Raw genomic sequence first — 13,506 nt, 5'->3', positions numbered from 1 at the left:
TTATCTAGCAGGCTTTAGAAGCATTACCTAGAGAATATCCACAAGTGATCTGGAACAGGGATGGTGGTCAAAGAAGAGAGGGTGGCATCCTGATTGGAATTGGGACCCTCCAGGGGACAGTCATCTGGGAAATGGCAAATGACATGCACAGACTCTCAACAGACTCCTGAAAGAACAAATTGTGGACACTGCCAAAGGATTTAACACCACTAAAGCTATGCTATATTGGATTTCTTTATTCACCCTATCATAATTTTTCTTGTTTTATTAGTTCTACATATGTCATGGACCTGTTACCTATTCTATAAGCTTTGTATTATTTCTGCTTGGGCTGATATTGCTTTGGGAATTGTTAGAAAATTGTGAGACTATGAATTGTCTCCAAGTGGGAAACTGAAGGGTTCAATTTTTGTGTATGACTATGACAGAATGATGTAATAAGGGAAAATACTTTGGGCCTAACTAAAAATTTGCAAAACAGAAAAGGGAGGCAATAGCTACTGCTAAACCAAAGGATTGTTTGTACAGGGAGATCTCTGGATGGTCTTGAAAACAGAATGTCTTCAGTAAGAAAAAGGACTTGAGTTGATATTATGTTAACTGAGGAACAATGTTTGTTAAAGAAAAGAAGCTATAATTGTTTGGTCAAGGATATAAAAATTGGAGTGATTTAGGAGGAATCTTTTAGTCTTTTTTGTGGGCTATCTGCATTCACATATTCAGCCAAAATGTATGCATTCTGGCTACTACATGTGAGAATCAATAAACTTCTCATTAACTTGAGATGATTTCTACCACCTGATTTTTATGACCTAACAGCATACAAAAGAGAGAAAAGAAAATCTAATGGGGGAGACAACATGCAAACAAATCTATACAAAACAAGATATATACTAGGTAAATAGGAAAATAATTAATAGTGAAGGCAATAGAGTCAAAGGCTGCAGAAAGCTCAAGAAGGATGAGGATTGGAAAAAGGCCATTATATTTAGCAAATAAGAGAACACTGATGTCTTTGGAGAGAGTTTCAGTTGAATGATGAAGCCAGATGTTTCTGCAGTTCCATCATGCTCTATCTACATTGTTAAAAGAATGAGAGAAAAGGAAGTGGAGACATTGATTGCTGACAGCCTTCTCAAGGATTATAGTCATGAAAAGGGAGGAGAGCTATGGGATGATGACTAGTAGGGATAAAAGGCTATTATCTGTTCTCTTCATCTTTATGACTTCAGTTAACTGTGAGATGGGCTAGTAGGAGGAAGGAAGATCTGCAAAGGTTTTATTCAGCAGAGAGAAAATTGAGGGAAGATTCCAGTCTTTCATTTAAGGATCCTTTTCATCTCAGATGAAGTAGTCAATCAACAAACATTAAAAAAAATTATTAACCACCTACTATGTACCAGTAAATGCTGGGGATAAAAATATGAAAAAGAAAAAGTCCCTGCCCTCAGGAAGTTTACAATCTAATGAGGAAAGACAACACACAAGAGATAGCTAAAAAGTACGGGGAGGGGAAGGAGGTTCCCTTTGAAGGAGAATGGTGGAGAAGCCAAAGAATTCCAAAATAAGTGCTGCTAGAGAAGCAAAAAAGAAAGTTCAAAATGAGTGTAGCCAGATGGGAAATGAGGAAATATCTGAAGTATCCACCTGGCACATTCCTCTCCAGGGAGTCCATGGGGCCATAAGTTTCTCAGGTGATATCTTTATACATAGGTTCCTTAGGTGATGATAAAGATAACCTTGGTAGGCTGACCCACAGGGAGAATGATTATTTGGAGTTAATTTGAGAGATTGTCCTTGTGTTATTAAGCATCAATTCTTCTCTACTGGACTTTGTGTGTAGAAATGCTCCCTTTGGGGAGCCAAGGAGTAGCTGAGGTGGGTTTTGCAGTCCTCAGGAAGTACTATGTGATTAATAACATTAGAAAGGATTAAATGCTTTCCCAGAGGTATTTCAGTAAAGGGAGAAATCTCAAGGGACAATGGCAAGGAAGGCTTATTGCTAATTTAGGGGTAGGGGACTGGGGAGGAGACCTGATGATGAACTTCTGTCTATTTGCCACATTTTTTTGCTAGGTCTGTTGATTATGATCATGTGAAAAGAAAGTTTTTTACTTTGTGTAGTTATTGAGAACACACTTTATTTTTAGGTAATCCATTTCACTGTTGGATTTCTTTCATTGTTAGAAGTGAGCTGAAATGACTCCCTGAAACTTCTACTTATTGTTAAAAGAGTTAGGAGTAGTGGAATCCACTAAATAGAATGATGGACCTGTAGTTAGGAAGATCTGAATTAGAATTCAGTCTCACACACTGATGGGCTTTGTGATTGAACCTCAGTTTTTTTGTCTATAAAATGGTGATAAGGATAGCACCTACTTCTAAAAGTTATTATGAGGATCAAATGAGATTAGGTATATAAAGTGCTGTGCAAACATTAAATCCATAAATAAATGTGAGTGATTATTGGTCCTAGTTGTGTATGGTCCAACTCTAGGTCCAAGCAGGGCATCTAATCCCTTTTCCAGGGAAGAATCCTTCAAACAATTTAGAATGGCACTCCTCCCCCAGTCTCTAGGCTAATCATGCCCAGTTTCTTCAGTCAATGCTCATCTAACAGTATAAACTGCTGCTGGACCCAGAGGCCTAAGGCACTTTCCTCACTGTCTTCACTAAGTATTCACCTGCTCTGTGCGTCATGATATAATATTGGCTGACCTGAATGAGTCTGGTTTCTTTTTAGCTTTGGTTTGGCAATAGAAGGAAATGAAATATTCCTAGATCATTTAGCAACTGACAAAAGAGGGTTTAATTAGCTATTACACAGAAAAGATATTAAACTGGGATATTGCAGCACTTAACTCTGGATATGGGAGGTGAGGGACAGGGAAGATTCAGGAATTAATTCTAGGTTTTGAGCCTAGGTGATTGGAAATATAGTGGTGCCCTTTATAGAAATAGGTACATAAGAAAGTGAAGAAAGGTTTTTTGGGGGGCAGGAAAGAAGGAAAATAATGAATTCTGTCAGGATCCCGATGCCAAGACCATCCCTGTCTCTTTACTATTAGGAGACACCCTGTTCTCCAGAGCTAAGGCCCAGTAAGCAAGCTGTGTCCTGAGCTTAGCACAACAATCCTTTGCACTCACCCTCTGGATGAACTCAGTCACAACAAAATCCCAGAATTGTTTCACACCAGCCCCAGGTGATCCCTGAGCTCAGACACACACCTGGAGGATCCATGTTCCAGTTATGAAGCCCTCCTATGAATCAGACTTGTCTCATTGTTGCTGTTAACGCTCATAGTCAGGGCGATAGCTTAATGTGCAGCCATTGCTTTAGGTATTAAGATTTAATCTCAGTGAAGTGGGTCTCCTAGAGGAGGCCCCAACACATGTGTCTAGTTTCCCTCCTCCAATGGAATAAAGAAAGCTTTTTGCTTATGAGCACTGCTCATTTATTTTAATTTAATTTTTTTAGAATTAACTGTGGTTGTGATAACCTGTGGGAACTATTTGGTATTTTTAGAGTTAACAGCAGTTGCATAACTTCTGTGACTTTTTGGTTATTTGTTTTCAGACTTGACAGTTCTGTTTTGGACATATTGACTATAACATGTTCCACTCATAGCTACACATAAGGAGAATCAGATGTGTAATGAGTCAGATATGTACAAGAGTTTCTAAGGATGACTTGAAAACAAGATAGGCGACTTCTTTATATTCTATTTCTAAGCTGTCATTTGTGACTATTGGCATCACTTTAGAACATGATTACTCTTAAGTTTCATCATTTCCCCCGGGATTTATTTGAATTTAATTAAAACGAACAAATATTGGTTGAGTCTCTATTATGTGCAGATACTCTGATAAAAGTTAAGACAGATACAAAGGTTAGAGAAGAGCCTCGTGCCTACCATAATGAAGTTTACAATTTAAGCTAACAAAATGGGACCAACATTACCATCTTATGCTAATGTTTCCAACAGAAAAAGGAATTAAGATAACATATATTCAATGCTTTCAATAAGATCAAAACCAATGTTATCATATTACTCTAGGGTATTGAATTTCAAGAAACATAGTCATTCATTCTATCAAGAACCATTCAAAGTATTCCTCCTCTCTATAGTTGAGTCAGAGAAGGGCACAAACTAGACTAATCATTAGGAGATTACAGACACAGATACAAATACATATAAATGGTTAGACACAGATTCCCCAAGTGCCTTTAAAAATTTTTTTTAAATTTTGTTTATTTTATTTTTAAGTCATAAAATAAAACAAGCACTCTCATAACATAGTAGAATAAAAGATGATTGCACATGAAACTGCAATTCTATTATGTAAAACTTGCTATTCCTTTTAAATATATAATGAAGTTATCATGTAAATTTCTTTTTTTCCACCCTGTCTTCCTAGAGATGGCTACCATTAGCCACAAATATGTATGCATACATGTACACACATATATACATATACGTATACACATACATACATGTATACACATATTAAAATCATTCTATACACCTATTTTTAAAAACATTTTTATTTAAAGCTTTGAGTTCCAAAATCAATCCCTTTCTCCCTCTCCTCCCCCTTCCCGAAGATGGTAAGCAGACATATGCAATAAGGTAAAACATTTCCATGCTAGTCATTTTGTACAAGAAGACTAGAATAAAAGAAAAAAATGAAAAAAAGTGAAAAATAGCATGCTTCAGTCTGTATTCAAACAATATCAGTCCTTTCTCTGGAGGCAGATAGTATGCTTCATCATTAGTCCCTTGGGATTGTCTTGGATTATTGCACTACTGAGAATAGCCAAATCATTCACAGTTCTTCATGGAGAAATATTGCTGTGTCTGTGTACAACATTTTCCTGGTTTTGTTCACTTCCCTATGCATCAGTTCATATAAGTCTTTCCAAGTTTTTCTGAAATAATCTTGCTGGGTCATTTCTTACAGCACAATAGTATTCCATTACATTCATATATCACAACTTGTTCAGCCATTCCCCAGTTGATGGGCATCCCCTCAATTTCCAATTCTTTGCCACCACATAAAGAGTTGCTATAAATATTTTTGTGCATGTGGGTCCTTTTCCTATTTTTATGATCTCTTTGGGATACAGTCCTAGAAATGCTATTTCTGGGTCAAAGGAGTATGCACATTTTTATAGCCCTTTGGGCATAGTAAGGAATTATTTTCTTCGGTGAGCTCTTATACTTTCCATTTAGCGAATTCTATTTTTTAGAGAGTTATTTTCCCAGGTAAAATTTTGTATAGCTTTTCCCATGCTATTGGCTCTTTTTTTCATTATTCTCTTGCATTACATTTATTTCTTTTTCCAATTTTTCTTCCACTTTTCTAATTTGGTTTTAAAAATCCTTTTTAAGCTCTTCCAGGAAGAGCATTGGAAGCCTATACATACTTTTATTTATCAGTTCTTTCTATGGTTACAGATTTCTGATCAGAAATGGTGTCTTGGCTCCACCACAGTACAGAGTAAGCTCGCAATACATCTTTGACCCTCCATACCCTATTTCCTGCAAAATGAACATGAAGAGTCATACAAATGTATACGTATGTGGTAATTTTAGATTGATGGAGAGACACACAGAGAGAAACAGAGATAGAGACAAAGACAGACAGAAAAAAAGGTGAGAGACAGAGATGGAGATAAAGACAGACAGATAAACACAGATAGACACAGAAAGAGACAAAGAGGGGAGAGAGAGACAGAAATGGAGCTAGACAGATGGATACAAAGAGACAGTCACACAGAGAGACAAAGACAAAAGACAGAGACAAAGAGAGAGAGAGAGAAACACACACAGAGAAAGAGAGAGAGAGAGAGAGAGAGAGAGAGAGAGAGAGAGAGAGAGACAGACAGACAGACAGACAGACAGACAGACAGACAGACAGACAGACGGACAGACTCAGGGAGACAGAAACAGAGACAAAGACGGAGGCAGAGGTGGAGAGAGCACAGAGCACAGAGATTCTGAATTATGACTATGGCCAGGTCTTTCGACGGCTTTTGCTCTCAGTGCAACCGTTACTAACATCTAACACAAACTTCTCCAAAAAGAGGCAGCAAGATTATTACGTTTTTCAGACTCTCTTTGTCTTAGTGTTGGGTGGTGATTTAGCAGGTAGTGGGAAGCTAAGTGAATGTGGACAAGGAATGAATGGCCTCTTTCCACCTCTCCTGACAGGTAACAATATTATTCTGTTGGTTGCCATAGAATAATCGGGGGAAATGGGTTGAAATATATTGTGAAGAATGAGACTAGATGAAGGAGATATAAGCAAATGAGAGCAAAGTGGAAGGTGAAATGAAGTTGAAAGAAGGGAAGAGGCATTTGAAGAACTTGGAGGAGGAAGACGGCTTCTTACTGAAAGAACTTACACTAAATATAGTGAATACTATCCTGAAAATTCCTGAGAGGGAAGGTATTGGAAGCCTTGGCTCGTTGGTCTAGGAGTATGATTCTCGCTTTGGGTGCGAGAGGTCCCGGGTTCAAATCCCGACGAGCCCTTCGTTCTTACATTTTGAACTTCCGGCATGGTATAGTACTTAGTAAGAGGATGATAATTTGAACTGTATTAGAAGTCCAAACTGTAATAGGAAACCCCACCTTACTGCCTGGAGTTTGGCATAATCGGAAGAGGGTGGGACAAGGAGTCGGAAAGCTTTCTCTCTTGTATGATCAGAGGAGAGTTATTTCACCTTTTTTAAGACAAAATTTCTTCATATCCAAAATTAGGACAAGTAAATTGTCCTTCTTACACTTCTTACAGTAGAAAGAAAGAGAGATCACTTTTACCTGGGAAAGGGCCAGGAAAGGCTTCATGAATGGGTAGCACCTGAATTCAGCCTTGAAAGAAAGAAAAAAACGTCAAGAAAGTCTGGTGAAGTGAAGGAAAAAGAGTCCCTTCCAAGAGTGGAAGATCAAATGAGTAAAAGACTCAGACAAAAGACGTAAAAATGGGAGCAGCGGTCACAATAGTATAGCAAGCGTGGAAGCAGAATGAGAAGATGGAAAGTAGTAAGGGTAGAACCAAAAAAGACAATTAGATTAAGAAGAGGGAAGAGCCATGTATAGCTTTTATTTATCCCTCATTCTTGGTTGTAATGATTGTGCCTGGAACTAGCTTCTCTCATGGAAATATTGACAAGATTTTTTTTTCCTGATGAAGAAGTGTAGTTTCCTAATGATTTTTGGTTTCTCTTGGAGGAGAAATGGGAGGGAGCAGCTTGAGAAAAGGAGGATCTGACTACTCAAAGCCAACAGTTAGGACCATCTTTTCTGCAAGCGGCTATAGTTTTCCTTTAACTGAGCTAAAGTTGCTGGAGAAAGAGAGTTGAAATGTATATGGGAAATTAAGAAGAGATACAAAACAGCATAATAAACCTAAAGGACGACTATATAAAAGGAGAAAACTTAGGTCACAGATTAGTTTGGGGGTGGGGAGGATATTGTGTGTGTAACAGATATGAAAACAACTGCAGAGGAAAAGGAAGAGTTTTTGATTGACTTTTAAAAGATGAGAGAGAGTAAATAAACAAGCTCTTAGGGTTGTGAAAACTCCTGGGTTCAAGTCTTGAAGTCGGGTTAATTTTAACTTTCTCTCCCCAAACCACTTCAAGGCATCTCTGATCTTCACTTCCTTCTTTCAACCTTGATTTGTCTTTTTGATCCTTAGCATCTTCTAGAGATGAAGCCATTCTCTCAGAGCCTTTCTTTCTTTTCCACAGCATCAAATATACAGTTAGGCTGCATGACTCTGCAATTACACCCCCCCCCCAAGCATCCATAGGATCTTTGTGAAAAACTTTATTTGCAACTGGGGAAAGGAAGAAGCAGGAGCATCTGGGAGTGAAGCTCTAGATCATGAGAGAGGCAGTTTCATGTTGTGGAAAAAGTAGATTGGGAATCGGGAGAGGTAGCTCTAAGCTCAGTCTCTAGGTACTTCTAGTCTCAGTCTCTAGTTTCTTGACCTTGGGAAAATCATCTCACTATCTCTGGGTCTCATATTCCTTAACTGTAAAAATAAAAGACTTTATTAGGATTTTTCCAGCTCTACTATCCTAGGAATAAAAGAAAATCCCAAGCAAGTATTCATTTGTTTAAAAAGAACATTATTTATCTCTCTCAAACCTTTGATCACTTTCTTCACTTTCTTCTTCACTCTAGGTTTTGGTGACACTGCTTTCTCCTGGTCCTTCTCCTACCTGTTTGACTACTCTTTCTCATTCTTAACCGGATCTTCATCCAGGTAACATCTGCTAATCTAGGGTGTTCTCCAAGTATCTATACTGGGCTCTCTTCTCTTCTTTTTTGTTTTGCATGGTGATCTTATCAGGTCCCATGGATTTAAGTATCATATCTGTGTAGATGATTCTCAGATACATTTATCCACCTTTAGCCTCTCTCCTGACCTCCAGGCTCCTATCACTAACTGCTTCTTGAACTGCTTGAGCTGGATTTCCTGTAGACATTTTCAATTCAACATGGCCAAAATGGAACTCATAATCTTCCCTACTCCCCAAACCCACCCCTTTTCTGCACTTCCTTGTTATTGTTGAGGGTACCACCATCCTTCTAGGTAGCTAAGTGGTATAGTGGATAGAGCCATGGACCTAAAATTAGGAAGACCTGAATTTAAATCAGGCTTCAGACATTTACAACCTGTGTGACACTGGGTAAGTCATTTAACTTCTATTTCCCTTAGTGTTATCAACAGTAAAATAAGGATAATAATAGCACCTACTGCAGAATTGTGAGGATCAAATAAGATAATATTTGTGAAGCACTTGGCATGTGTCTGCTTAAATCATTCTCTTCCCCTTCCTAGTCACTCAGGCTTTCATTTTAATTGTCATCTTTGACTCCTCATTACTCACACTCATTCCAGATATCACATCTGTTGCCAAGTTCTGTGAATTCTATGGTTATCACATCTCTCATATATGCCCCCATACATTCTCAGAGGGCTGCTGCAGGACCTCGTTCCCTCACAATTTGATTATTTCAGTAGCCTTCTGATTCCTCTCCTTGCTTCAAGTGTTTTCCCATTCCAGTACATCATCTCAGTTTTCAAATTGATCTTAAAATGAAGGTTTGACTATCATACTTCCCTATTCAATAAACTCCAAAAGCTCCCTATTACCTCTAGGGTCAAATACAGAATCCTCTGTTCAGTATCTAAAACCCTTCATAATCTTACTCCAATGTATTGTTCCATATTTATTGTACTTCCCCCCCCCTTACATTCTTTAGTCAAATCAAACAACTCAATGTCTATCCCTCACCTAAGACATTCCATCTGTCTCCCCAGCCTTTGCACAAATATGCCTGACATATACTTTCTCCTCACCTCCATGTCTTAGAGCAGGGGTGGGGAACCTGTGGCCTTCAGGCCACATGTGGCCCTCTAGGCCCTCAAGTGCAGCCCTTTGAATCCAAGTTTGGAGGGCACAGGTTCCCCACTCCTGTCTTAGAAGATAGCAACTCTTCCTTCCTTCCTTCCTTCCTTCCTTCCTTCCTTCCTTCCTTCCTTCCTTCCTTCCTTCCTTCCTTCCTTCCTTCCTTTCTTTCTTTCTTTCTTTCTTTCTTTCTTTCTTTCTTTCTTTCTTTCCTTTATCCCCAGTGCCTGGCATATAGGAGGACCCAAATAGATGTTCATCAAATGATTAATTGGCTTCAAGTCTAGGAATCCTATGATTTTAGAGGGAAAGGAAACTTTCCCTATCCCTGAAGAGTTAACGGAAGTCAAGGGTCTTTCCTATTCTTTCCTCTATCCTACTAGAGAGCTAATACATCCCATACACTGCATACAGTATAAAGAGAAATAGGTTCCTCCAGAGAAGATGTGGATGTTAGATTATCAGTAGGTCTATATATAAAGACTCTGAATCTCAATTTCGTCATTGTTAAACTGGGGGACAAGAACACCTACCTTTCAAGTTTGCTGCGTGGGTCAAATGAGATAACGTATATAATACCCTCTGACAATTTGAAAGAGGCATCTGAATGTTACATGTTATTATTAAACGTATTTTAGCAGACATAAATGTTTCTCTTTTTTGTAAATGAAAACAAAAAACTTCCCAGGGCCGAAATTCACACGCAGAAAAAGGGCTCGTCCGGGAGTTGAACCCGGGACCTCTCGCACCCTAAGCGAGAATCATACCCCTAGACCAACGAGCCATCTATCAAAATTCTCGAAATTCTTTTACTTCAGGAAAGAGTTCAGCCACGTCAAACTTTTCTGTGCTTTTTTCAGCAACAGTTGGGAATCTGGAGCCACCTGCTGGACGCAATAAATGAGTTCATGTTCTCAAACTCTTGAAATGCTGTATTTTTGGATTGGGACACCATTGCAGTATTGAAATATGATTAGAGATTTGGTGGAAAAGGAGGAATCTTTGGGAATGCCCAGTGACAGAGGAGGAGAGCCTGTGTTTGCGCAACGTTTAGAGGGGTTAAAAAACAAGAAATACTTTCCTGTCTTCGGTGGTTAAGTTATTGCTCTATCTGAAGGCCTAGGGATGTAAGAAATGCCAAGTCCTTTTCACGCCCGGAATCGTATGCTTCTATGGATATAGGAGACGCCACTCCGCGTGATTCATTTTAACCCTGAGTTTGTCCTCCTGTTCTCTCCTTATTCCGACTGTGTCCCGTATGAGGACGGGATGAGGAGAGACTGCTTCCTTCCTCTTCTCTCCTCTCTCTGTCTTCCTCCTTCCCCCAATCTATCCTCCTCTCTCTTCTCCCCCGCCCCTCGGTTCTTCCTCTTCCCCCTCCCCCTAAGTGTCCTTCTCCAGCCACCATGGGTCTTCCTTCCTCTCCCTGTTTTCCCTCCCCTGTCATGCTCCCCACCATCTTTGTTGTCCTACCCACCCCCTTTATAATCTTCTTGTCTTATCTCACTTTTCGTCCTCCTCTTTCTTTCCCCAATCTCGTCTCAACCCCACTCCCCTACTCCCTATCCCTCAGTCCCCACTTCTAAGACAAAGAAGCTAAATATATCTTCGTAGCACAGTCCTTTCAGTTTCCTTTCTTTGTTCTCTTTATCTAGCTGGAATTTCTAAACAAGTCCATTTCAGCTCTTTCAAAGTACCTCTATTTGGAAAAAAAAAACGCAATACATTAAAAAAAACAACTCAAATATACGATCATCTAGACAAAGAAGATAAAGAATGAATAACTTTTCTATTTTTTTTTTTGGCTTTCTAACCGGTAGCGTGGCCGAGCGGTCTAAGGCGCTGGATTAAGGCTCCAGTCTCTTCGGGGGCGTGGGTTCGAATCCCACCGCTGCCATACCTTTAGATTACTCGTTTATCAACTACGGCACTGCGATTTTCAGTTATTGACATCTGCTGTTGATCCTGAACATTGCAAAGTTTTGTCATCCAACAAATATCTTTACCAAGTACTAAATTGAAAAGATCCTGAGTTGGGCGAAGAAACTCAACACTAGAAGTCTGACAAGCACTTGATAATCATAGCAACTCCTGAAACCATCTGACTCTTAAAGCTAGCTTCCGAAACTGACGAAATAGCACATCTTTTGAAGAGTTTATATTAGAGTTTATGGGATCTTTAACACTCGCTACTCACATCAAAACCATTCTTGTTAATTTCCTGATCCTAATGAACTGCTCGAAGTAAAATGTCTCAGTCAAATAATTCATGACAAAGATGGGAATGACAAGTTTACTTCTAGAACCCTGACAGGTCAATTATCATTTTACAAATGGTTTTGGTTAGTCCAGATTGATGGGTGTCTAAATAAAGAGATTATCAGAACTATTTGAGGGAAAGCTTAAGAAACTCTTCAAACTCAGTATCCAGGGAGTGACAGTTCAAGGCTGACCACTAAGATCTTATAGAGTTGATTTGGAGTGACTCTTCCTCTTCCCCCTGGTTCTTACCTATATCACTTCTTTTTCTGTCTGCCATCACCTCATTCCTCCTTCATTCTCCATTTAAGATACAAAAGTTGAAAACTTTTAAAGCAAGGTAGAAGATTAATAAATACCTCAGGAATCAAGTGAATCAACAAACATTCATTAAGAATGAATATTACTACATGCCAGGCACTGCTAAAAGCTGGTAGTATGAAGATAAATAGAAAACAGTCCAGTCCCCATAACACTTACATTTTATTTATTTATTTTTTGGTGTAGGCAATGGAGTTAAATGACTTGCCCAGGGTCACACAGCTAGTAAGTGTTATGTGTCTGAGTTCGGATTTGAACTCAGGTCCTCCGGAATCCAGGGCCGGTGCTCTATCTACTGCGCCACCTAGCTGCCCCTAGCACTTATCTTTTAAAGAAGAAAAGAATAATTACATTAAACAACAATTTCAATTGTTTGCCAAATCAGATTTTTCTTTTTCTCTTGGGGGGAGGGATGGAGGAGGAAAAGCAGATTCTAGTTCTACATCATGGTCTATCAAATCATGGAATTAGGTTACCTCCACATAATTCTCTCTCTCTCTCTCTCTCTCTCTCTCTCTCTCTCTCTCTCTCTCTTCCCCATTCTTTCCCTCCTGATCTTCAGTTTCCTCTAATCTACTGATTTATTTTTTGTTGCTTACAAACTCAACCAAATCAGTCAATTGAGAATAGAATACTAATTAAGCATCTACCAAGTGCCAGGCATTGTTTCCCTCATACTTTAAAAACAAAACAAAATAATCCTTTCTCTTGACCTTACCTCCCTAAGCTATCACTCACTACCTCTTTTACCTTTCTTGCCAAACTCCTAGAAAAATTCAATTATACTTTTAACTGGTTACTTCACTTCATTTGCTCAACCTCAACTCACAAGCCTTTATAGTATGTATTATGACCTTATCACTCAACCTAAAACTATCTCTTAACAGTCAACCCAACAGTCATTTTCCAAGCCTTATCTTTATTGACTTCCCAGCAGCATTTGATAGCACTGACTGACCTATTTGGAATACTCTTTCCTTTTTGCGTTTCCATTCCATCACTCTCTTTGGGTTCTCCATCTACCTAGCTGACTGTTTCTTATTTTCCGAATTGTAGACTCAACTCCAAGGCTCTGACATGGTTTTTCTCTCTGTTTTGATGACTTAATTAGCTTTATGGGTTCAATAATCATTCCTACACAGGTGGCTCCCAGATCTAGTCCTACTTTCTTTCCTGAGCTCCAGTTTTATGTCAACCAGGTAATTGCTTACTGGACATTTCTAACTGGGCATCATGCCAACATCTCAAGCCCAACTTGATCCAAACAGAACTTATTGTCCTCCCACTTATCCCCTTAACTTTCCTAATTCTCTTCACAGACTTACACTGTAATAGCTTTGTATATGTTGAAATAGTTTTACATGTGTCCATATTGTTTCCCTCAATAGGATGTAAGCTCCTTGAGGGCAGGGATGTTTTTATTTTATTTGCTTAAAGACTTAAGGATTGCCCATCATAGTACCTGAAACATTGTCAGTATTTATATAATTGTTTGT

General features: G+C 38.9%; 2 non-coding genes across 2 annotated transcripts; one reads left to right on the top strand and one right to left on the bottom strand.

Moving 5' to 3' along the window:
* Positions 1–10,142: 10,142 nt before the first annotated feature.
* TRNAP-AGG (transfer RNA proline (anticodon AGG)) lies at positions 10,143–10,214 on the bottom strand. Its single transcript has one exon. It is a non-coding gene; the product is annotated as a tRNA-Pro (tRNA).
* Positions 10,215–11,245: 1,031 nt separating this feature from the next.
* Positions 11,246–11,327, top strand: TRNAL-AAG (transfer RNA leucine (anticodon AAG)). The gene has a single exon. It is a non-coding gene; the product is annotated as a tRNA-Leu (tRNA).
* Positions 11,328–13,506: the final 2,179 nt, after the last annotated feature.

Source organism: Phascolarctos cinereus, unplaced genomic scaffold (assembly GCF_003287225.1).
Source record: "Phascolarctos cinereus isolate Bilbo 61053 unplaced genomic scaffold, phaCin_HiC Scaffold_3;HRSCAF=262, whole genome shotgun sequence".
Taxonomy (NCBI): Eukaryota; Metazoa; Chordata; class Mammalia; order Diprotodontia; family Phascolarctidae; genus Phascolarctos; species Phascolarctos cinereus.
This window is presented reverse-complemented; position numbering and strand designations above follow the sequence as displayed.